A 26,193-nucleotide genomic window follows, 5' to 3' on the forward strand; every position below is an offset into this window, starting at 1 on the left:
AGATGTTTGTGCTTGGAATGCTGAAATTTGCATCTCAAAATTTCAAATTCTCTACCTGATTTCTTGTTATCATGTGTCTTACTTCCTGAGAAGATACAGGGAGCACATCACATAGATGAACTAAGTTTCTTATATCTTATTCTGGTCATCTAAACTAGATTTTTTTGTGGCCTAAAACCAAATAGTCCTGACCAACCTTACATGTTTCTTTTCCTCCCGTTCATCTGGTCCAGCCTAATCAATTAAGATGTGGACAAAGTAGCTGCAAGAGAGGGGAGAGGGAAGGGAGAGAAAACTTTGCCCTTTTCCTTGGAACAAACTACCTATGGGAGGGATCCTTGGTACACTTTATTCTAGGTACATATCAGAGTGTTTACTTTTTTTTTTTTTGAGACGGCGTCTCGCTCTGTTGCCCAGGTTGGAGTGCAGTGACGCAATCTCGGCTCACTGCAACCTCCGCCTCCCAGGTTTAAGCGATTCTCCTGCCTCAGCCTCCTGAGTAGCTGGGATTACAGATGCCTGCCACCACGGCCAGCTAATTTTTGTGTTTTTAGTAGAGACGAGGTTTCACCACGTTAGTCAGGCTGGTCTCGAACTCCTGACCTTGTGATCTGCCCGCTTCGGCCTCCCAAAGTGCTGGGATTACAGGCGTGAGCCACTGTGCCCAGCCAGAGTGTTTACTTTTAGGTGAGGAAGGGGAAATCATGCATAGCAAGTCACATTCCCAATGTCACCTTTATTTATTATTTATTTATTTATTTTTGAGACTTGCTCTGTCACCTAGGCTGGAGTGCAGTGGTGTGATCTTGGCTCACTGCAATGTCCGCCTCCCAGGTTCAAGCTATTCTGCTTCAGCCTCCTGAGTAACCGGGATTACACGCAGGTGTCACCACGCCCAGCTAATTTTTTGTATTTTTAGTAGAGACAAGGTTTCACCATGTTGGCCAGGCTGGTCTCCAACTCCTGACCTCAAGTGGTTCCCCCTGCCTCCTTCCCAAAGTGCTGGGATTATAGGTGTGAAGTCACCGTGCCTGGCCCCAATGTTCCTTTTAAAATTGGTTAATTGAAATTTAGAATTCTTTCTTAAAGTCTGGGTATGGTGGCTCACACCTGTAATCCTAGCACGTTGGGAGGCCGAGGCAGGTGGATTTCCTGAGCTCAGGAGTTTGAGACCAGCCTGGGCAATACGACGAAACCGCTCTCCACTAAAAAATACAAAAAATTAACTGGGCATGGCAGCATGTGTCTGACTCCCAGCTATTCAGGAGGCTGAGACAGGAGAATGGCTTGAACCCTGGGAGGCAGAAGTTACAGTGAGCTGAGATCACGCCATTGAACTCCAGCCTGGGTGACAGAGCGAGACTCCAGCTCAAAAAAAAAAAAAAAATTCTTTCTCACAACGAAACACTAGTATAATAATGGCTGGTTGGCTGGGCACAGTACTCATACCTGTAATCTCAGCACTGGGAGGCCGAGGCGGGTGGATCACCTGAGGTCAGGAGTTCTAGAACAGCCTGGTCAACGTGGTGAAACCTCATCTCTACCAAAAATAGGAAAATTAACCTGGCATGGTGGCGGGCACCTGTAATCCCTGCTACCCAGAGACTGAGGCAGGAGAATCACTTGAACCCAGGTGGGAGGTTGCGGTGAGCTGAGATCATGCCACTGCACTCCAGCCTGGGCTACAGTGACACTCCATCTCAAAGAAAAACAAAACAAAACAAAGCTGGTTATACAGGCTATCCTATGTAAGGTATAATGTACCATTTAAACTGTCTCAAATCACCTGTGGCGAAAGATCATTTTGTTTATTTGTTAATTTTCAGTGTGTTGTTAGTAGTATTCTCAATTTCTTGAGTTGTTATAGAATGGTAAGATTTTTCCTAATGACCTCAGTTTGTAGACAACATTTTAAGTAACACTGATTTAAAATATTCTCTGGGGTAAATAAATGTAAGATCTTTCTGGCATTTCAGAGTTGGAGCTTACCCTCACACTTCTCAGAAAAATAATGTAAATAATACTAATAGTACTGCAATGTAATGGGACATCATTCCTGACCTTTAAATTTGTATTACTCTAGGAGGACATTATCTTATGAAAAAAATTTGTTGGGTCACTTTCTGTAAGACACTGCTAGATGCTAGGGACACTAATAAAATGATGTATATGGAAAAATAGTGGTAAATAAGAGTGCTTGTAAAGGGATAAAGTGGTCATTTAGCTCTTGATTGATTGGGTTTAGGGTCTTTGTAGAAGAGAGAGAATTTTGCTGGATACTTTATTACTTTCTGCAAGCCTGACTGGGCACAGTGGCTCATGCCTATAATCGCAGCACTTGGGGAGGCTGAGGTGGGATGATCACTTGTGCCCAGGAGTTCATTACCAGCCTGGGCAACATAGCGAGACCCTGTCTCTAAAAGAAAAAAAAAATAATAGAATTAAAACCTTAAACAGGCCAGTCGCAATGGCTCACACCTGTAATCCCAGCACTTTGGGAGGCTGAGGCAGGTGGATCTCTTGATCTCAGGAGTTTGAGACCAGCCTGGGCAACATGGCAAAACCCTGACTCCACAAACATGCAAAAATTAGCCAGGCGTGATGGTGCATGCCTGTAGTCTCAGCTACTCTTGGAGGCTGAGGTGGGAGGATCGTTTGAGCCTGGAAGTTGGAGGTTGCAGTGAGCCTAGATTGTGCCACTGTACACCAGTCTGGGTGACACAACGAGACCCTGTCTGAAAGCAAAAAACAAAATCTTAAGCCTCACACTGTGAGACAAAATATCCTCATTTTATAGATAACAGACCACAGCGAATAAGTGGCACCAGAATTCAAACTTGGATTTTCTGACTCTCTAAATTCGATTCTATTTTCATATGTAAGGCTTTCGTAGAACAAGAAATGAGAACCATTTCAGCAGTTAGACAAAAGATTTGGTAGTTGGGGTCTCAGTAGATGTGGAGAAAGGAATGATAGATAAAAAGAGTCTTATGAAAGTTAATCTGGACTTAGTATGTAGGTTTAATTGAAGCAACAAAGTAGGATAGATTTGTTGTGACTGGTGGATTATCTTCTAATGTGAGAATTGTAGAATATTCCTCTTTCACTTATGTTTTGGGTTTTAGCTAATTCTGCTATGTAAGGTAGTATTTATGGAACTTTTCCTAGGATAATGCTGTCTTTTTAGTAAAATAGCATGTAGAAATTATCTGATTTATGTAAAAATGTTTATAATATATGAGTTGCTTATACAGAATACGTTTTTAAGACTCCTATTGTACACGATTTTTTGTTTGTTTGTTTGTTTGAGACAGTCTCGCTCTGTCACCCAGGCTGGAGTGCAGTGGCACAATCTTGGCTCACTGCAGCCTCCACCTCCTGGGTTCAAGTGATTCTCCTGCCTCAGCCTCCTGAGTAGCTGGGACTACAGGCGCATGCCACAACGCCTGGCTAATTTTGTATTTTTAGTAGAGATTGGGTTTCACGGTGTTAGCCGGGATGGTTCTTGATCTCCTGACCTCATGATCCACCCGCTTCATCTCCCATCCCACCTTATCTCCTGTCCCGCCTCATCTCCCGTCCTGCCTCATCTCCCAAAGTGCTAGGATTACAGGCATGAGCCACCATGCCCAGCTGATACTTAAGTTGTGGTGGTGGTTCTTAGGGGTTTTTTTGTCTTTTTGTGTTTTGTTTTTTGTTTTTTGAGACGGAGTCTCACTCTGTCGCCCATGCTGGAGTGCAGTGGCGCGATCTTGGTCACTGCCACCTCCGCCCTCCGAGTTCAAGTGATTCCTCCGCCCTTTGAGTTCAAGCGATTCTCCTGCCTCAGCCTCCCGAGTAGCTGGGATTACAGGTGCCTGCCACCGCGCCCGGCATTTTTCTTTTGTATTTTTAGTAGAGACGGGGTTTCACCATCTTGGCCAGGCTGGTCTTGAACTCCTGATCTCATGATCCACCCGCCTCGGCCTCCCAAAGTGCTGGGATTACAGGCGTGAGCCACCGCGCCCGGCCATTCTTAGTTTTTAACTTTATATTTTTGCTTTCTCCCATCCAAGTACCGACCCTGCTTAGCTTTCGAGATTTGGTGCATTCAGGGTGATATGGCCATAGGCACCGGCCCTATGTTTTCTAACTCTGCTTGGACCCTTATAGTTCTACTCTTCGTAATAATTTTGTCCTCTACTGATAGCATACTTTTTTGTTGTTTGTTTTTTGTTTTTTGTTTTTTGTTTTTTTGAGGCGGAGTCTTGCTCTGTTGCCCAGGCTGGAATGCAGTGATGCAGTCTCGGCTCACTGCAACCTCTGCCTCCTGGGCTCAAGTGATTCTCCTGCCTCAGCCTCTCGAGTAGCTGGGACTACAGGCACACGCCACCGTGCCTGGCTAATATTTGTATTTTTAGTAGAGATTGGGTTTCACCGTGTTAGCCAGGATGGTCTCCATCTTCTGATCTCTTGATCCTCCTGTCTTGGCCTCCCAAAATGCTGGGATTACAGTTGTGAGCCACTGCACCCAGCCCCTAGCATACTTTCTGTACTACTGTTCTAGAAATGCCCTTCAAAATGCCAACTCTGTAGGTGTTTTTTTTTTGAGACGGAGTCTCCCCCTGTCGCCCAGGCTGGAGCGCAATGGCTCAATCTCGGCTCACTGTAACCTCTGCCTCCTAGGTTCAAGCGATTCTCCTGCCTCAGCCTCCTGAGTAGCTGAGACTACAGCCATGTGCCACCATATCCAGCTAATTTTTGTATTTTTAGTAGAGACGGGGTTTCACCATATTGGCCAGGCTGGTCTCGAACTCCTGACCTGGTGATCCACTGCGCCCGGCCCACACTGTAGTTTTTTTAGCAGACAGTTTCATGGCCTACTTCACTAAGTAGATGGAGATATCCCCCCATCTTCCATGGAAATGTCTTTCTTTCCTGCATCTTATTTCTCTATCTTAGAAAAAGAGGAATCCAGTCGGGCTCGGTGGTTCACACCTATAATCCCAGCTACTTGGGAGGCTGAGGCAGGAGAATCGCTTGAACTCAGGAGGCAGAGGTTGCAGTGAGCCAAGATTGCGCCATTGCACTCCAACCTGGGTGAAAAGAGCGAAACTTCATCTCAAAAAAAAGAAAAAGAGGAGTCCTGGTCAAATTTACAGGGCTGACCTCTTCATAATATGTCCTTATTTCCAGTCATTACTTGCTCCTTAGTACTCTTTTGCCACAATGTCTTTCTGTAACTGTTCCCATCTGACTATAAAAATGCCTAGATTGTCACCATCATTTAAAAAAATATATATATATATGCCCTTTACTAGTCCTTAGTGCCCAGCAACTATTTCATTAGTAAATGCCTTATGTGAGGGATCAGTACTACTTTCCTTTGCCCACCATCTGCTCTGTATAGCCCTCCATAATCTGGTGTCTGTACATGTCACACTATGGAAACTATGCTCAGGAAAGTTATGAATGTCTCCTGATAAACAACTGTATTCTGTTTTGCAGTTTAAAGGTACTTCAAAAGCTTATTGATGCTTCTGTTTATTTTATCCCATCCTTATAGTTTTTTTCTATTGTTAATAGATGTTTGTGAAAATAGAAGGAGCACTAGTTCTAGTTCATGCTTGCTTTTGCTTTTCCGTAGCTTCTAAAACTAACAGTGAAAATGATATATTGAAACCGTAAATTATAGCTCTATACCAGATTTGTAATTGTGTATTTCATTGCTATTTGAAGTATAAAGTAATGGTTCTGTATCATTTATTGGGAAGGTTGAATTTCCATAGCTTCAAAATATTCAAATTTTTTTGCATGGATGTAGCTACCCTTTTCAAAATTTCCTTTGGATGAAGTCATTGACTAAAGCGTCATTAAAACAAAACAAAAAATTCCAAAAACCCTCCAAAATTCCTTTTTAAAGATAGGACGGCATACTTGCTGTCATTTTATAGGTAGAACACTAAAACACAGTAAATTACCTGGCCTCCAACTTGGTAGTCTGATTTTTTCTGCCTTGCTCTGGTGTTTTTGTGGTTTTGTTCTTACTTTTTGTGAGTTGTGAGGGGTTTTTTGTTGTTTATTTTTTGTTAGGTGTATAGACACACTTTTGGATGTCATATTTAACAGGGAAAGCAGAGTCATGGGCCTGAATAACAATTGAGTACAAATATTTATAAATTAGTTGAAGTAACTTTGATTTCAATGTTATACTTTAAAGTCTAGGTTATTTTACTACTGAGCATTAAAATGATAAAATATTTCCTTTTTTTTTTTTAGCTTGTCAGCTCATTTGCAGCTTACGTTTACTGGTCTCTTCCACAAAAATGGTATGTACTTAAAAGTAAATAAAGTGGCATTTTAATAGCAAGATACCTTTATGAATGTAAAAAAAGTGGGGCTTCTGAGTGTAAATTTATAAAATTATGTTTAATGGAAAAGATGTTGATTCTGATGTTTTTGAGCTTTAAGGTATGAAGGCTAATGATGAAATTTGTTTTTGGTGGGGCGGTGGGGCAGAGTCTTGCTCTGTCGTCCAGGCTGGAGTGCAATGTTGTGATCTTGGCTCACTGCAGCCTCCGCCTCCCGAGTTCAAGCAATTCTCCTGCCTCAGCCTCCTGAATAGCTGGGATTACAGGCATGCGCCCCATGCCTGGCTAATTTTTTGTATTTTTAGTAGAGACAGGGTCTCACCATGCTGGCCAGGCTGGTCTTGAACTCCTGACCTCATGATCCACCCGCCTTGGCCTCCCAAGGGGGCGTGAGCCACCACGCCTGGCTAATGGTGAAGATTTTAACAAATTGTCTTAGAACTTCAATAGGTAAAGAATCTCCTCGGTAGAACCTTTTATGCATAAACATTTTGAATTAATATACTGTGTCATGTTTTTAAAAAACACAGTAAAACAACTGAAATAACCACTATTACCAATGGCATATATTAATATTTTAGATATTATTCAAAGGAAATTATAGAGTATATTACTCCAGTAAAAGCTCAAAGCATGCTGGAAAGAATTAGAGGTGTTTCAAAAATGGAAAAATACGGCCAGGCGCAGTGGCTCACGCCTGTAATCCCAACATTTTGGGAGGCTGAGGCGGGTGTATCGTGAGGTCAGGAGTTAAGGACCAGCCTGGCCAATATGGTGAAACCCCATCTCTACTAAAAATATAAACATTAGCCAGGCATGGTGGTGGGTGCCTGTAGTCCCAGTTACTTGGGAGACTTAGGCAGAAGAATCGCTTGAACCTGAGAGTTGGAGGTTGCAGTGAGCTGAGATTGCGTTACTGCACTCCAGCCTGGGCGACAGAGCGAGACTCCATCTCAAAAAAAAAAAAAAAGGGAAAATTACTTATCAGCTTATCCATCGTAATTCTGTGTATATGGCATATCTTATTATTATGCAATGGAATAAAACCATTATTAGAAACATGCCAGGTTGGTTGTCTTGGTATCGTTTATTAAGAAACAAAGATTGAAAATGAGTCCTGGTGGGCCGGGCATGGTGGCTCACGCCTGTAATGCCAGCACTTTGGGAGGCCGAGGCGGGTGGATCACAAGGTCAGGAGATCGAGACCATCCTGGCTAACATGGTGAAACCCCGTCTCTACTAAAATACAAAAAAAACTAGCTGAGCGTGGTGGTACACACCTGTAGTCCCAGCTACTTGGGAGGCTGAGGCAGGGGAATCGCTTGAACCCGGGAGTTGGAGGTTGCAGTGAGCCAAGATCATCCCACTGCACTCCAGCCTGGTGACAGTGAGACTCTGTCTTAAAAAAAAAAAAAAAAGAAAGAAAATGAGGCCTGGCCTGGTGGCTCATGTTTGTAATCTCAGCATTTTGGGAGGCTGAGGTGGGAAGATGACTAGAAGCCAGGAGTTCAAGACCAGCCTGGGCAACATAGACCCCATCTCTACAAAAATTAGCCAGGTATGGTGGTATGTCCTGTAGTTCTAGGTACTTGGAAGTCCAAGATGGCAGGATGGTGTAAGCTCAGGAATTCAAGGTTACAGTGAGCTATGATTGCACAACTCTACTCCAGGCTGGGCAACAGAGTGAGACCCTGTCTCCAAAAAATCCCAAATTATTAGACTGGGCATGGTGGCTCACAGCTATAATGTCAACACCTTGGGAGGCTGAGATGGAAGAATTGCTTGAGGCTTGCCTGGGCAACATAGGGAGAACCTATCTGTGGGCAACATAGGGAGAACCTATCTGTAAGAAGTAAAAAAAGATTAACTGGGCACAGTGGCACATGCCTGTAGTTCCAGCTATTCTGCAGTCTCAGCTACTCAGGAGGCTGAGGTGGGAGGATTGCTTGCGTCTTAGAGGTTGAGGCTGCAGTGAGCCAAGATCACACCACTGTACTCCAGCCTGAGTGACAGAGTGAGACACTGTCTAAAAAAGACAAAAAGACAACCTTGCCAGTTGGCCAATTGTCAAAATGCTCTAATATAACCATTTTTTAATGACTCTTTGGGGGTTGGTTGTTTGTTTAGATGGGGTCTTGCTCATGTCACCCAGGCTGGAGTGCAGGGTATGATCAACTTCTGGGCTGAAGTGATCCTCCTGCCTCAGCCTCCTGAGTAGCTGGAACTACAGGCGTCCCCACGATGCCTGGCTAATTAAAAAAATTTTTTTTTGTTAAGATGGAATCTCACTACATTTCCCAGGCTGGTCTCAAACTCCTGGTCTCAAGTGATCCTCTCACCTCATTCTCCCAAAGTGCTGGGATTACTGGTGTGAGCCACTGAGACTGGCCCCAGTCAGGGTTTTTATGTAAGAAATTTGAAATCTCGTATTTGTATTAGTAGCTAATGTAACTTCTAGTTTTTACCTTAGATCTGGTCTATTTTTTATATAGAAGTAACCTGGGTAGCATTATGGTTTTTGTTTTCCTTAAATTATTTGTAATGGTCTGCTTAGAGTCCTTATTTCTAGTCATCGTATTTTGTTTTCTGTGGTACTTCTGACGTGTCTAGACTTTAATTCCTCAGAAGCTTATAATTTGAATTTTATACATTCATTAGCCCTTTGTTCTCAGGGACCTGTGTAGAACACATAGTTTATCCATCACTGAAATTTTTGGAAAGTAGTCATATTAAGCTTTTTTCCTATCTACATGACAAAATATATAAAGTTCAACAATCGCTCAGATTTACTTTGTTTTTATTTTTCTTGATATTGAAGTAAAAGAGATAGTGAACTCTGTTGATACCTCTGTTTCCAGAAAATAATTCCTCTGTCACCCAGGCTGGAGTGTAGTGGTTTGATCTCAGATCACTGCAGCCTCTGCCTCCAGGTTCAAGTGATTCTCATGCCTCAGCCTCCCAAGTATCTGGGATTACAGGCGGGTGCCACCACACTAGCTAATTTTTTTTTCTTTTTCTGAGATGGAGTTTCGCTCTTGTTGCCCAGGCTGGAGTGCAATGGCGCAATCTCGGCTCACTACAACCTCTACCTCCTGGGTTCAAGCAATTCTCTTGCCTCAGCCTCCAGAGTAGCTGGTATTACAGGCATGCGCCACCATGCCCCGCTAATTTTTTGTATTTTTAGTAGAGATGGGGTTTCTCCATGTTGGTCAGGTTGGTCTCTTGAACTCCCGATCTCAGGTGATTTGCCCGCCTCGGCCTCCCAAAGTGCTGGGATTTCAATAGGCATGAGCCACCGAGCCCGACCCCTAATTTTTATATTTTTAATGGAGACAGGATTTCATTTCACCATGTTGGCCAGTCTGGTCTCAAACTCCTGGCCTCAAGTGATTCGCCCACCTCGGCCTCCCAAAGTGCTGGGATTATAGGCGTGAGCCACCACGCCTATGTTGAAAATAATTTGTTATAACTTTGAAACTAGTAGAAGTTGGAAGTAGATATATTGTGTTTCTTTTCCATCCAAGGTTTATTTGTACCTTTTTTGTCTTCAATAATATTTTTAAGAAACCAGGATAGAAAACCAACATGAAGTTCTCTAAAATGTACCAGGAGCAGTGATGCTTGCCTGTATTTCCAGCTACTGAGGAGGCTGAGCTGGGAGGATTGCTTGAGCCTAGGAGTTTGAATAGAGTCTGGGCAACATAGTGGGACCCTCTCTCAAAACAAGCAAAAAAATTTTTTAATTCTTAAAATGTGATTTTTTCTTCTTATTTTCTTACTATTAATTATTTTTTAGACAGAGTCTTGCTCTGTCACCCATGCTGGAGTGCAGTGAGCAGTCTTGCTTCATTGCAGCCTCCCGGGCTCAAGCGATCCTCTCACCTCAGCCTCCCAAAGGGCTAGGATTACAGGCATGAGCCACTGCATCCGGTCTCTTTTGTTTTTAAATGAAAACTTTTGTTTGGCAATTACTACTTGAAACTGCTTCTTAGAATGAATACACAAAGATTATTTGGGTACTATTTTCATGGTGAGTATTGTTCGGCAAATATTTTTGTTACTGCATTTAGACATTGGACTATTTTTTTGCTGTATTAAGGTGTTTTTATCCTGGATGCAACTTCCGAAGAAACTGATCAAATGTGTTTTACACACACACCCCCAATAAGAATGTTTTTAAGTAGAAAAAAAGTGTTGCCGGCCAGGTGCAATGGCTCATCCCAGCACTTTGGGAGGCTGAGGCAGGTAGATCACCTGAGGTAGGGAGTTTGAGACCAGCCTGGCCAACATGCTGAAGCCCCGTCTCTACTGAAAATAACAAAATTAGCTGGGAATGGTGTTTCATCCCCGTAATCCCAGCTACTCTGGAGATTGAATCATGAGAAGTGCTTGAATCTGGGAGGTGCAGGCTGCAGTGAGCCGAGATCGTGCCACTGCATTCCAGCCTGAGCAACCAAGTCAGACTGACTCAAGAAGAAAAAAAAAAAAAATTACCCGGGCTTGGTGGCGTGTGCCTGTAGTCCCAGCTACTCGGGAGGCTGAGGCAGGGAGAACTGCTTTAACCCAGGAGGCGGAGGTTGCAGTGAGTCAAGAACATTCCATTGCACTCTAGCCTGGGCAACAGAGCGAGACTCTATCTCTCAAAAAAAAAAAAAAAAAAGTAAAGAAAGAAAAAATGTGTTGCCCAATGCCTTAGAACAAAAAAATTTTTTTGTATGTTCATGGATTCATCTATTATAATAGTTCTGGATGTTATTGAAGCTATTTGATGAATTAGTGATTTAATATTCAGTTATGAACTGTTAATACCTTTGGGACTTTAAAAACAAGTTATGGAGGACTACGCTAGAACCTTAATTTGTAAAGCCTTTGTTAGTTAATTTACATGGAGAATATAGACTATGGTATTCAAAATTAACACTCCTAAATTTTTTGTAAGCCAAGATATTCTTCTAGATAGTAAATAATATCTTGATTTTTGTTATCCCATTTAAACTGTAGAGAAATTCTGGGGAAAGCTTCTAAAAATAGCCCTGTCTCTACGTTTTATAATGTTTAATGTTTTTTGAAATTCATTTGTTATCCTTTTGGCCACAAGTCTCGGTCAGATCAAGAACTTTTTAGTTTAGTTGTCTCTGTGCATTCATAATGAAACATGTATAATAGTAACTAATTTAATTCAAATGTTATCTTAATAATTTTTCCAATAGATTTTAGGAGAAGAAAAAAATTGAAGATGCTTATTTTGAACGTGGTTGTCTCCTGCAATTTTTTTTTTTTTTTTTTTTGGAGATGGAGTTTCGCTCTTGTTGCCCAGGCTGGAGTGCAATGGTGTGATCTCGGCCCACTGCAACCTCTGCCCCCCACCCCTGGTTCAAGCAGTTCTGCCTCAGCCTCCCAAGTAGCTGAGATTACAGGCTTGCACCACCATGCCTGGCTGATGTTGTATTTTTAGCAGAGACGGGGTTTCTCTGTGTTGGTCAGGCTGGTCTCGAACCCCTGGCCTCAGGTGATCCACCTGCCTCGTCCTCCCTAAGTGCTGGGATTACAGGCGTGAGCCACCACACCCGGCCCTCCTGCAACTATTTTCATTTATGCTTTCTGCCAAGAAGCTTTAACTGTATTTGTCAGAATTACTTTTGACTAGCAGTGTATTATCATAAATGTTAAATCTTCAAGCCAGCCCAGTTGCATGTGCCTGTAGTCTCAGCTACTTAGGAGGCTTAAAATGGGAGAATCACTTGAGCCCAGAAGTTTGAGACCACCCTGGGCAACATAGCCAGACCCTTGTCTGAAAAACAAACACAAATATTAAATCTTCAAATTAGAAATATTCAGTAAATATGGCCAGGTGTGGTGGCTCACACCTGTAATCCCAGCATTTTGGGAGGCCAAGGCAGGTGGATCACTTGAGGTCAGGAGTTCAAGACCAGCCTAGCCAACATGGTGAAACCCCATCTCTACTAAAAATTAAAAAAATTAGCTGGGTGTCGTGGTGCGCACCTGTAGTCCCAGATACTTTTGGGAAGCTGAGGTGGGAGGTTCATTTTAACCCGGGAGGCAGAAGTTGCAGTGAGCCAAGATCGCCCTACTGCACTCCAGCCTGGGTAACAGAACGAGTCTCTGTCTCAAAAAGAAAAAAGGAGTTAGGAAATATATATAGAAATAGAAACGTGTAGATGTGTTTTAGACACAGGATCTCACTCTTTCACCCAGACTAGAGGGCAGTGACAGGATCATAGCTCACTGCAGCCTTGAACTCCTTGGCTCAAGAGATCCTTCCACCTAGCCTCTGAGGGTAGCTAGGACTACAGGCACATGACACCCGCCACACCCAGCTAATTTTTTGACATTTTGTAGAGACAGGGTCTCTGTGTTGCCCAGGCTGGTCTTGAACTCTTGGCCTTAAGTGATATTCTTGCCTTGGCCTCCCAAAGTGTTGGGATTACAGGCATGAGCCACTATGCCTGGCCAGTGAATATTTTTTATACTTAAAACCTGGGCATGGTGGCTCACGCCTGTAATCCCAGGTACTCAGGAGGCTGCCTTGCTGATGTGTGAGGATCACTTGATCCCAGGAGCTTGTGACTGCAGTGAGCTGTGATTGTGCCACTGCACTGTACCTTGGGCAACAGAGCAAAACCTATATCTAATGGAAAAAAAAATTACAGCATATAGGACGGTAATTATATTTGTTTTGTGAGTGGTTTATTTACACTATATATAAAGGCTTTTAAAGAGTTTGCTGTAAGTTTGGAACTGATTTGAGGAAAAAAGAACGAGTGAACTTTTGAGAAGTCTTATTATGGGAAATCTCTGTTTGAAGTTCCCTGACTTGTTAGCAAAATGAATACCGTGTTCATATATTTTTAAAATATATTTTAAAATACTGATTTTCTATTTAGATAAGCCATCACAAACTCAGAAAATGAACAAAATTCTGTTACCCTGGAAGTCCTGCTTGTGAAAGTTTGCCACAAAAAAAGAAAGGTAATGTCAACAAAATGATATTGGTAGATTAAATGGAATAATTTGCTTAATTGGACATCTTTATGCATATATATTGTATTTTAAAGCTGAGTTTTAAATTTTGAAAGCTTAAGAAATATGTTGATGGCCTAATTGTAAAACTGATAACCTCTTTTGCCAACTCGCATATCTGTGTAGTTTTTCTAGTCTTTTAATAAGTGTCTGTACAAAACTTTCTCATAGGAGTCTGGAAATGGAGAAGCTGTGTTTTAGCATCTGGCATAAATTCAGTTGCTTTTTTACCATTTCAATCTGTTAGCGTATTTCTTAGCTATTTGTACCCATTGACATTTTAGATAAGGGCTAAGAGAAAGTGTTTTCCACAAGATTATCCTTTGTAACACTGCCCTCAGGCAAAGAAATTTTGTTGTCAGCGTTATTAGCCATTCACTTATTAGTACATTGCTTCAAATTTTTATAAGGTAAAGTTATTTCACCATAGAAACAAGTGTTAAGATGTTTCCTGGTCAACCGATGAAAGCCAACATATGTGCCTTTAGTTGCCTCAAGTCCTCGAGTGTTTCAAGAGGAGTAGGAACTGGTCTGGGTCCAGGGTCCCAGTGCTGATATTCTTCCAAGACCATAGGCCATACGGGCCTCAATCATTGGGAGGGAGTAGACTAAGGCACCTCGGAGGCAGCAGTGGAACTTTATTTTTGAAAGTTTATGTAAAGGCCGGTTGCCGTAGCTCACACCTATAATCCCAGCACTTTGGGAGACAGAAGTGGGCAGATTGCTTGAACCCGGGAGTTAAGCATCCTGGGCAACATGGCGAAACCCTGTCTCTACCAAAAATACAAAAATGAGCTAGGCATGACGGCCTGTGCCTGTAGTCCCAGCTACTCGGGAGGATTGCTTGAGCCCAGTAAGTCAAGGCTGCAGTGAACCATGATTGCACCACTGAGCTCCAGCCTGTGCGACAGAGTGAAACTGTCTCAAGGAAAAAAAAAAAATGTATGTAAAGTTAGGAGATATCACTCCTTGCCAGGTGCAGTGGCTCACGCCTGTAATCCCAGCACTTTGAGAGGCCAAGGTGGGCAGATCAAGAGGTCAGGAGATCGACTGGCTAACACAGTGAAATCTCGTCTCTGCTAAAAATACAAAAAATTAGCCAGGCGTGGTGACGGGCACCTGTAGTGCCAGCTACTTAGGAGGCTGAGGCAGGAGAATGGTACGAACCCGGGAGGCGGAGCTTGCAACGAGCCGAGATCGCACAACTGCACTCCAGCCTTTATCACTTCTTACTCCTAACCTCCATACACATTACAAGTGATATGAAAATCCAAGATACATTACTTAGAATAAGATATGAATATAAATATAGTCATTCTTATGTTCAAAAAAATGTATCAGGGGTAATCATTTTCCTGGAAGAATATACACAGCCAACTGCTAGTATTAGTCATCTCCGGAGCGTAAGACCTGGGGGTGGGTGAGAATTCATAGTTTTCACTTTATAGTCTCATAAAATAGAAATTTTTTTAGACTGTACGTATTCTATTTATTTTAAAAGAAGTAGCTGCTGTAAGATACTGTCATAAAGGTCTTCTGATCCTTCCAGTTTTTCTAGTATGCATTTTCAGTGTAACTAATCATACAATAACAGAATATGACTCAGAATATGATCATTGGTAGATAAAACCAGTTTTGTTTTTGTTTTTTTAAGGATGATGATCCTTTCTGTTAAACAACATATTTTAACTATATGGATTTACTGTTTCATAATGTAGTTGTTGACCATGGGATTATTAGTCATTTTTTTTATTTCTAATGGTCCTATTAGTCATTGTCATGTTAAAAAAGAACATTTAAGAGATTTGATAAAAGTACATGAGTTGAACATTTTAGCATGGTTTTTTTGTTGTTGCTAAAAAGCCTTACCAGAGAGATTTAGCATGCTTTTAGTTCTAAATTTCTAATATACAACTGTTTCAGATCACTGTTAGCTAAATATTAGATGTACTGTATCATAATTTCATTATGTTGGAGAAAACCTCAATTGCTTTAATATTTGGAATATAGGTATTTTGAATTTTTATTTTTGCTTCACAGTTTTCAGAACTATGGTTAGAATTTTAACATTCCATTTGGTGATCATGGCCTATCTCCCGTGTTTCCTATAGCTGTGATTAGAAGTTTTATTATAATTCTTATTGCTTATGTACAAATAAACATAAATTAATAATCTTTACCTTTGCAGGATGTAAGTTGTCCAATAAGGCAAGTTCCTAGAGGTAAAAAGCAGGTGCCTTTGAATCCTGACCTCAATCAAACAAAACCTGGAAATTTCCCGTCCCTTGCAGTTTCCGGTAATGAATTTGAACCTAATAACAGCCATATGGTGAAGTCTTACTCGTTGCTGTTTAGAGTGACTCGTCCAGGAAGAAGAGAGTTTAATGGAATGATTAATGGAGAAACCAGTGAAAATATTGGTAATTTTTTTTTTTTTACTAGATTTTATCACTGGAGATTAAGATGGTCATTGAAAATGATTGTACCAGTGTTCCTTCATGATAGTCATGGTGCTGAGTCTTAAAGCAAACAGTGAATTCACCTCCACCTCAACATTTTGTTGTGCAAATTTTCAAACATAAAGGACAATGAGGAGTATTTTATAGTGAACACCTATCTACTTACCTCTTAGATTCAACAATGAACATTTTATTATACTTGTTGCGTATTTATCCCCCTACCCATCCCTCTTTTCTTCCAACAATTGTGAATTCATCTTTGAGGTATTCATTCAACAAACACATAGGTGCTGGGGATGATTTAATTTAATCCAAGATGATTAAAACATTCAGTCCTATCCTCCAAAGTCTCACAACCTAGTGTAGGGAAATATACATGAAATATATCATTGCAGCAAAATGATGAGTGGCATAATACAGGTATATGTGAAGTTCAGCAGAGAAACACGTTGGAAGAAATAATCTTTGACTCTTGAAGTATTGTTTGAAGTTTTTGGAGAGTTACCATGAGTGAGAAGGAGTTTGCCTAGCAAAGATAATTCTAAACAGCAACATTAGCATTTGCAAAGATGTGGGGTTAATGTTGTGAGTGTTAAAAAGAACATACAGTAAAAATGCAAAATTGGAAAACGTGGTCTGTATATTATTGCAACTTTAGTGTAATTCGTACCTCATTTGGGATAAATGTAGCATGTTTTATGTTAAGGGACCATATATCATAACACATTTTTGTTCTAATATTTGATTTATGAGAAATGTTTGTTAAATTTAGATGTCAATGAAGAGCCTCCAGCCAGAAGAAAACGAAATCGTGAGGATAGGGAAAAGACATTTGTTGCACAAATGACAGTATTTGATAAAAACAGGTGATGTTGATGAACAAGTGAGGCTCCCACAATGTTCTGGAAATGTTTTCATTCTGAAGCAGAATATAGTTATTTATATTGATTATTTCATTGCCTTTGTTTCTTTTTATTCTTACGGATGAAAAAACAAATTTGCAAACACTGAATTTTTGTCTGTTTCATAGAAAACAATAATTAAGGAACTATTTGGTTAGATAGCTCAGTTAAACTTACTTATTTGGCAAATATTTTCTGAGTGTCTACTCTTTGCCAGACACTGTTCTAGACATTAAGAAGGCAACAAAATCCCTGCCTTCACCATGGAGCTTAACTTTTAGTGGAGGAAACAGACCACCACCCAAAAAATCAACTAATGTCACTTAGTGATGAGTGTTGTGAAGAAAAATAGAGAATAAATGGTTACTGTTTTAGAGAGATATCCTCTGGGAGGAGGTAATATTTGAGAAGAGACTTAAATGGACTGGGCCCTACGTAAATCTTGGGGTTATGTGTTTATTAAAAATTAAGGAAGAGGAGCTGGTCATGGTGGGTATGCACCTGTAGTTGCAGCTACATAGGAGGCTAAGGTGGGAGGATTGTTTGAGCCCAGGAGTTCAAGGCAGCAATGAGCTATGATCATGCCACTGTACTCTGGCCTGAGTGACAAAGTGAGATCCATCTTTTTTTTTTTTTTTTTTTTTAGGATGGTGTCTCACTGTGTCACCCAGGCAGGAGTGCAGTGGCGCAATCTCTGCTCACTGCGACCCCTCTGCCACCTGGGTTAGAGCAAGTCTCCTGCTTCAGCCTCTGGAGTAGCTGGGATTACAGGTGCGTGCCACCACGCCCGGCTGATTTTTTGTATTTTCAGTAGAGATGGGGTTTCACCGTGTTAGCCAGAATGGTGTCGGTCTCCTGACCTTGTGATCCGCCTGCCTTGGCCTCCCAAAGTGCTGGGATTACAGGCATGAGCCACCATGCCTAGGTGAGACCCCATCTTTTTTAAAAAAAGAAAGAAGGCCGGGCGCAGTGGCTCACACCTGCAATCCCAGCTCTTTGGGAGGCTGAAGCGGGTGGATCACGAGGTCAGGAGTTTGAGACCAGCCTGGCCAAGATGGTGAAACCCTGTCTCTAGTAAAAATACAAAAATTAGCCGGGCACGGTGGCGTGTGCCTGTAATCCCAGCTACTCAGGAGGCTGAGGCAGGAGAATCGCTTGAACCTGGGAGGCAGAGGTTGCAGTGAGCCGAGATCATGCCACTGCACTCCTTCCTGGGTGACAGAGCAAGACTCTATCTTAAAAAAAAAAAAAGAAAAAAAAAAAAAAGAAAATCATGTATAATCATTGTGTACCTCTGTGCATTTGGTACAGGATGGCAAGAAACACAGACTTATAATAATTTCTGCAATTTCTATTTGGAAACGAAATATTTTAGTGAAAATATCACCAGTGAAAGAATGTCTGGGAAGCAAATCCAGCATTTTTTCTTTTTGAGACTGGAGAAAGAAACCTATGCCGTCATTTCTTGTAGCAGGCTGCGTGCTGGTAGTTAACAGTTTATTGTCAGGTATAGGACAAAGAACCAGGGAAAGTAACTAGGCCATTCTTCCTATTGTTTATTTTTTATTTATTTATTTGTTTATTTTTGAGACGGACTCCCGCTGTGTCACCCAGGCTGGAGTTCAGTGGCATGATCTCAGCTCACTGCAACCTCTGCCTCCTGGGTTCAAGCGATTCACCTGCCTCAGCCTCCTGAATAGCTGGGATTACAGGCACCTGCTACCATGCCCAGCTAATTTTTGTATTTTTAGAGAGATGAGGTTTCACCATGTTGGCCAGGCTGGTCTGTAGCTCCTGACCTCAGATCATCCACCTGCCTCAGCCTCCCAAAGTGCTAGGATTACAGGTGAGCCACCGTGCCCGGCCAGTGTCTTCTTAAAGTCAGAAATTTTATTGTGGATCGAAGATTTAAATGGAAAACAGTAGAACCATAAATGTACTAGAAAATAGTGGTCATGTCTGTGGGGGAAACAATTAGAATGAGGCGCATTGGACTTCATCGATGCTGTTAATTGTTCTATTTTAGGCAGCATGGGGTATGTTCTATTTTCTTTTTCAATCACTGTACCTGACACATATGTTTACACATTTCTTGTAAGAAAAAGATAATACTTTTATTTTAAAGAAAAAGTGCCAAGAAGAAACTGGGAGAATTTCCCCACAGCAGCTTATTTTGAAAATATTCATCCGGGCGTGGTGGCTCACGCCTGTAATCCCAGCACTTTGGGAGGCTGAGGCGGGCGGATCACGAGGTCAAGAGTTCGAGACCGTCCTGGCCAACATTGGTGAAACCCCATCTCTACTAAAAATACAAAAATTAGCTGGGCGTGGTGGTGTGTGCCTGTAGTCCCAGCTACTCAGGAGGCTGAGGCAGGAGAATTGCTTGAATCCAGGAGGCAGGGGTTGCAGTGAGTTGAGATCACGCCACTGCACTCCAGCCTGGTGACAGCGAGACTCTGTCTCAAGAAAAAAAAAAAAAAAAATTCCAAACTATAGGAAAGTTGAAAGAATACTAAAGTCATTTAATATCCACATACCCTTCATCTAGATTGTATCTTTTGTTAACATTTTGCCACATTTGATTTATTTATGAGTATATATTTTATTTCTCTGCTGAACAATTTGAAAGTTGGCTTTATTCCTCATTTATAAACTCTCTTGCATGTATCTCCTAAGAACGAAGACATTTTCTGGTATAACCACCGTACACTTATGAGGAAAATTAAAATACAAATACAATACTATCTCCCCAGTTGACCTCAATAATGTCCTTTATAATTTGTCCTGTCCCCACCCCGATTCCATAGCTAGATGTCATAGTTCTTCAGTCTCCTTCAATTTGGAATAGTCCTCTAGCCTTTCTCCCTACCTTCTGTGACATTTTTCCCCCAGTATAGGCCTGTAGTTTTGCAGAATGTATCTCAATTAGGACGTCTGTGATGATTTCCTCTTGATTAGCTTCAGGTTAAACATTTTTGGCAGGGATTCTAATGAGGGATGTGTTGTTTACGTACTACATCACAGACAAAAGGTAATATTAGGTTTGATCACTCAGTTAAAATGCTGTTCACAATATTTCTCCATTGTAACAGTACTTTTTTTCCCTTTTATATAAATCAGCATATAATTCTTATGCTAATACATGAAGCTGAGTAAATATCCATTTTCTTCCCATAGCCTTTCACCCAATAGTTTTAGCATCGATTGATTATTTTTGCTTGAATAAATTATTCCTTTGGCAGTTGGAAAATGGTAATTTTCTAACATTTCTTCCACATTTATTTGCATTTTTTTTATAAAGAAGAGCATTCCTTCTCTGCTCCCACTGCTTCACTTGACTAACCCTAAAAATATCTATGTGTGTGTGTATATATATATATAGACAGACAGAGAGAGAGAGAGAGAGAGAAACAGGCAGGCATGGTGGCTGATACCTGTAACCCTAACACTCTGGAAGTCCAAGGCAGGAAGACTATTTGAGCCCAGGAGTTTGAGACCAGTTTGGGCAACATAGCAAGACCTCGTTCCTAAAAAGAAAAAAAAAAATTTTTTTTAAGTTACATGTGAATTTAAAAAGAAGAGCATTCCTTTCCTCAGCTTTGATATTTTAAAATCAGTATGGATTAACAAATTCTGTTTATTCAATTAGTTTTAATCTATTGATACTGTTATTTTAATGCTCAAATTGTCTCATATTTGGTCAGGAGGAGCCCTTCTAAGTAGGCTTCTGTGTCCTGTTTTGTTGCTGCTATTTTTCCTGATTTTCTAGAATAGTAACATTTACCAGAATCACCTTCTCTTTTTTTTTTTTTTTTTTTGGAGACGGAGTTTCACTCCTGTTGCCCAGTCTGGAGCGCAAAAGCACGATCTCAGCTCACCGCTACCTCTGCCTCCTGGGTTCAAGCGATTCTCCTGCCTCAGCCTCCCGAGTAGCTGGGATTACAGGCATGCGCCACCATGCCTGGCAAATTTTGTATTTCTAGTAGAGACAAGGTTTCTCCCTGTTGGTCAGGCTGGTCTTGAACTTCCGACCTCAGGTGATCCTCCCACCTCAGCCTCCCAAAGTGTTGGGATTACGGGCATGAGCCACTGCGTCCGGCCTACCTTCTTCTTTTCTTACCTCTGCTCTGAAGTTGTGATTTCTTCAAGGAGTCCTGATTCCTTATGGAAGAATAGTATTTTTAAGCCAAAATCTGCATGTTAGATGTGTAAAAATTGTTTTTAAAATCTCACAGAGGGCTGAGTGCAGTGGCTCACACTTGTAATCTTAGTACTTTGGAAGACCAAGGTGGGAGGATCTCTTGAGCCCAGGAGTCTGAGGCTGTAGTGAGCTATGATTGTGTCACTGCACTCCAGCCTGGGTGACAGAGCGACTGTCAAAAAAAAAAAAACGAAATCCAGTTAATTCCTTGAAATAATAACCAATATTCAAAAGCCATATAGGAAAAGAATGCAAAGTTGAACAAAATAAAAATCAAAAACTTCTTCAGAAAACAAAAAAGCCACCATAACCAAAGTCAAAAATGACAAGATGGGGAGAAATTATTTTCAACTTGTCTTTCAGGTAGATACCTCATTCTTGAATGTAAACAGGTCATACTAATTTTAAAAGACCACTGCCCAATAGAAGAATGGGCAAAGGAAACAATAAAAAGTTTACCAAAATAGATATATATGGTTCTTAAACAATTAAAACGATAAAACATCTGAATTAAAAGTACACTGAGATGAGTTTTTTCACTTATCAGATTGACAGAGATCAAAAAACTTGATAAAGCACTTGATGAGGCTGTGGGGGAAAGGTCTCCACATACATTACAGATAGGAGGGTGCATTGGATTGTAGGTATCAAATGTACACCCACAAAATGGAATAGTATGTATCTATGTAAAAGCATAAGGAAGCTCCTTTGTGATTTAGAAATACATGAATTTATTACCTATTTGAGTAAAGAAATTAGTTTTTAAAATAAAGAGTTGAATGGCTTTGCTGATGTACTATTGAAGTTGACTAAATTTAAGTAGTACAGCATAGAGAAAAGACAAAAATTCTTAAGTGTCAATCATTTGGTTTTAAGAGACTTTAGAGACAGACACCTGGATTCATTTGCTAGATCTGGCTATTTACGGTTTGATTTGAAGGCAAGTTATTTAACCTTTTCTTGCCTCAGTTTTCTCTTCTGGCAGTGGAGTAATAGTACATAGTTCGTAGCATTGTTGGGAAGATTAAATGAACCATGTAAAATCTTTATAATAGTGCCTGGCACATAGTGAACACTCAATAAATGTCAGCTGTTTTTATCTAATAGAATTTCTCTAAGAGTGATGAAGAGAAGCCAGTTTCTTGATATATACAGTTAATTACTGAGCATGGTTGAAGAATGGTGTTTAGTAGTGGTTACTAGTGTTTAAAGTATGGAAAAAATAAATTATACATAGACACATACGTACACGTACCTTAAAACTATATTGTGTGAATATATTTGAATTATTTGATTCAATTAGTATTCCATGAAGTGTTTATTGAGCACCTATATGTGCCAGGTGCCCCCAGAATTCCATAGTTACCAGATTCGTCATTATAATAATCAGTTTACTGGTCAAGTATAAAAGTAAAGGATTCTAGTTCAAACAATTACAGTAGTTAAAAGTAACAGAATTCTTAGTGTTTCTCTAAGACAAGCATTGTAACACTGTTATCCTATTTTTAAAAATACAAAGCCTGGGCTGGACGTGGTGGTTCACGCCTGTAATCCCAGCACTTTAGGAGGCCGAGGTGGGTGGAACAGGAGGGCAGGAGTTTAAGACCAGCCTGGCCAAGATGCAGAAACCTGTCTCTACTAAAAATACAAAAATTAGCCGGGCATGGTGGCACGCGCCTGTAATCCCAGCTACTCGGGAGGCTGAGGCAGGAGAATCGCTTGAACCTGGGCAGCAGAGATTATGGTGAGCGGAGATTGCACCACTGCACTCCAGCCTGGGTTGCAACAGAGCAAGACTCCGTCTCAAATGAATAAATAAATAAAGCCTGTACTTACGCTTTATATTTAATGTTGACAACGTACCAGGTTTTGAGACCTCAGGCATATTATACTTTACATGTTTAGAGTTATATCTGAGTAGCTACAGTAATGAATTCCTAGTAATACAGTTTTTAGTGTACCTCATTAAAATTGCTTTCATCAGGAATGGAGTGTAGGTGTATTTTTAAAATCTTGTTGGGTATGTAAGCTAGTTTATAAATTTAATAAATGGTTTTAGTATAAATCTAAAGATGTAGAATTTGTGTACTTATAGTAATAACACAGGTTACATTAAAGTATATGTGTTTGTCTAACAGGCGCTCACAGCTTTTAGATGGGGAATATGAAGTAGCCATGCAGGAAATGGAAGAATGTCCAATAAGCAAGAAAAGAGCAACACGGGAGACTATTCTTGATGGGAAGGTACGGACTACTTAGAAAGTTGAGCACGTTATAGTTATGAACTCCCGTTTTTGATTGATGTTTTCTTCCCCAAATGCTAATTCATGTTGGAAGTAGAGTCCTTTGGTTTTTGTACTTTAAAAAACACAAGTAAGTGATCTAGTCAGAGCATTTAACGGAGGGTATCATTCTTTTTTTTTTTTTTTTTTTTTTTTTTTTTTGTGAGGGGGAGTCTTGCTCTGTTTCCCAGGCTGGAGTGCAGTGGCATGGTCTCGGCTCACTGCAACCTCCACCTCCCGGGTTCAAGCGATTCTCCTGTCTCAGCCTTCCGAGTAGCTGTGATTACAGGTGCGTGCCACCACGCCTGGCTAATTTTTTTTTATTTTCAGTAGAGGCGGGGTTTGACCATGTTGGCCAGGCTCGTCTGGAACTCCTTACCTTGTGATCCACCCACCTTGGCCTCCCAAAGCGCTGGGATTACAGGCATGAGCCACTGCACCCGGCCACACAGAAGGCATCATACTTCGAGAGCCAGACTGCCTGATTCAAATCTCTGCTCCTAGCTATGTGGCGTTTGGCAAGTTACTTATCCATGTCTCAGTTTCTTCACCTGTAACATGAGACATAAAATTGATGGATTAGATGAAATAATAAAATATTTAGTACAGTGCCTGGCATACAGTAAGTGCTCAATAAATGTTAACGGCTATTTTAAATTCTATTCATTGTAATGGCGGGTAATAAGGGATGACTAGTGATACGTTTATCCAGAAATCTGCAGAATTTAGATTAAGCATACTTAAAATAACTCTTTTAAGAGATGAAGAGGAATTCATACATTTCTTAAATAGGTAGATTCAAAACCAACGATGTCTTTTATTTCTAAATATGTTAGGTCAGTGTACCATCCAATGCAAAATCTCATAAGGATTTTTTTAAGCCTTAAAATTAGTTCCAAGTTAATCTAGAAGGACAAGTATTTAGTAATAGTAAGAGAAATTTTAGAAAAATATTTTGAGAATTTTTACGTACCAGTTGTAGTATGATATACAATATACAGTAGTACATACCATAAGGTTAAGAGAACTTAAACTCTATGGTATAACCATAGGAATAGACAAGCGTATCATTCAGGCATAGTCCTGAAATAGTTTGATGTATATTTGAAATTTAGTTTATGATAAAGGTGGTGGTATAGCTATGTGAGAAAGAGAAACTGTTCATTAATTGTGACAACTCTTCTCCAGTCATCTGGAAATAATCTTAGACCTAATACATTCTGGAAGGCTCATAAACATGTAAAAATGAACATTCATAGGCATGGAAAAAAAATAGGTGAATGTTAATATATTGCAGTGAGGAAGACCCTTCTAAGGATGATTTAAAAGTAAGAAAGCATAAAGTAAAAATTGTCGGGTTAAAATTAGTCATTTTTATACTGCAAAATATCTAAAGTTACAAACAAATTATGGAATGGGGGAAATATCTGTAACACAAAATGCTAATATGAATACATAATATTGTGAATTATAAAACAAGAAAAAGATACGCAGTCTAATAAGAAATATGTGTCAAGGACTATCACGCAGTTCTTAAAAAAACAAATATAGATGGCCAGCAAACTTTTAAAGCAGTACTCAACCTTATTAGTACTCAAAGGCATGCAAATGCAGAGATAACTACTTTTGAGAGTTCAACAAAGATTAAAAGTTTGACAGTTTCTAGTGTTTTAGGGATGTGAGGACACATATACTCTCAAATAATATTTTGATGCAACAGTAAGTTGGGGTCGGGCTCAGTGGCTCATGCCTGTAATCCCAGCACTTTGGGAGGCCAAGGCGGGTGGATCACCTGAGGTTATGAGTTTGACAGCAGCCTGGCCAACATGTCAAACCACATCTCTACCAAAAACACAAAAAATTAGCCGGGCATGGTGGCAGATGCTTGTAGTCCCAGCTACTTGGGAGGCTTAGGAATATTAACTTGAATCTGGGAGGCAGAGGGTTTCAGTGAGCTGAGATTTTGCCACTTCAACTTTATCCGGGGAGACAGAGCAAGACTCTGTCTCAAAAAAACACGTCGATACAGTCTTACTATAGGGCAGACTGGCAATATATATAAAGTTAAAATTGTATATTTTAACAGTCCAAGGCTATGGTGAGCCATGATCGTGCCACTGCACTGAAGCCTGGGCAACAGAGGAAGACCCTGTCTCAAAAAAAAAAAAAAGGGCCAGGTGCAGTGGCTCAACACCTGTAATCCCAGCATTTTAGGAGGCTGAGGCGGGCAGATCATGAGGTCAGGAGTTCAAGACCAGCCTGGCCAACATAGTGAAACCCCATCTCTACTAAAAATATAAAAATCAGCCGAGTGTGGTGGCACGTACCTGTAATCCCAGCTACTCAGGAGGTTGAGGCAGGAGAATTGCTTGAACCTGGGAGGTGGAGGTTGCAGTGAGCCAAGACCACATCATTGCACTCCAGCCTGGGCAACAGAGTGAACCTCCATCTCAAAAAAAAAAAAAATGTAAAAAGGGAGTATAGGGCCAGGCGCGGTGGCTCACACCGGTAATCCCAGCACTTTGGGAGGCCGAGGTGGCTGGATCATGGGGTCAAGAGATCAAGACCATCCTGGCCAACATGGTGTCACCCCATCTCTACTGAAAATACAAAAAATTAGCTGGACACAGTGGCGAATGCCTGTAGTCCCAGCTACTCTGGAGGCTGAGACAGGAGGATCGCCTGAACCTGGAAGGCGGAAGTTGCAGTGAGCTGAGATCATACCACTGCACTCCAGCCTGGTGACATAGTGAGACTTCGTCTCAAAAAAAAAAAAAAAAAAGGAGTATAAAAAAATCTTTACAGAAGAATGACAATATAGAAAAAATAGAAAAGTCTCCATTTTCTAATCACTATAGTAATATTTGATTTGGGCAAGAAGCAATCCAGATGCAACCATTAAGTAAAGATTATTATGGGACAGAATATTCACACTGTTTCTATCATTCCATAGATCAC

General features: G+C 40.8%; 1 pseudogene; it reads left to right on the forward strand.

Annotated features, from left to right (window-relative positions):
- The window catches only part of LOC129051358 (polycomb protein SUZ12-like), a 46,839-nt pseudogene that overhangs the window by 18,357 nt on the left and 2,289 nt on the right, over positions 1-26,193 (forward strand).

This window comes from Pongo abelii, chromosome 19 (assembly GCF_028885655.2).
Source record: "Pongo abelii isolate AG06213 chromosome 19, NHGRI_mPonAbe1-v2.0_pri, whole genome shotgun sequence".
Taxonomy (NCBI): domain Eukaryota; kingdom Metazoa; phylum Chordata; class Mammalia; order Primates; family Hominidae; genus Pongo; species Pongo abelii.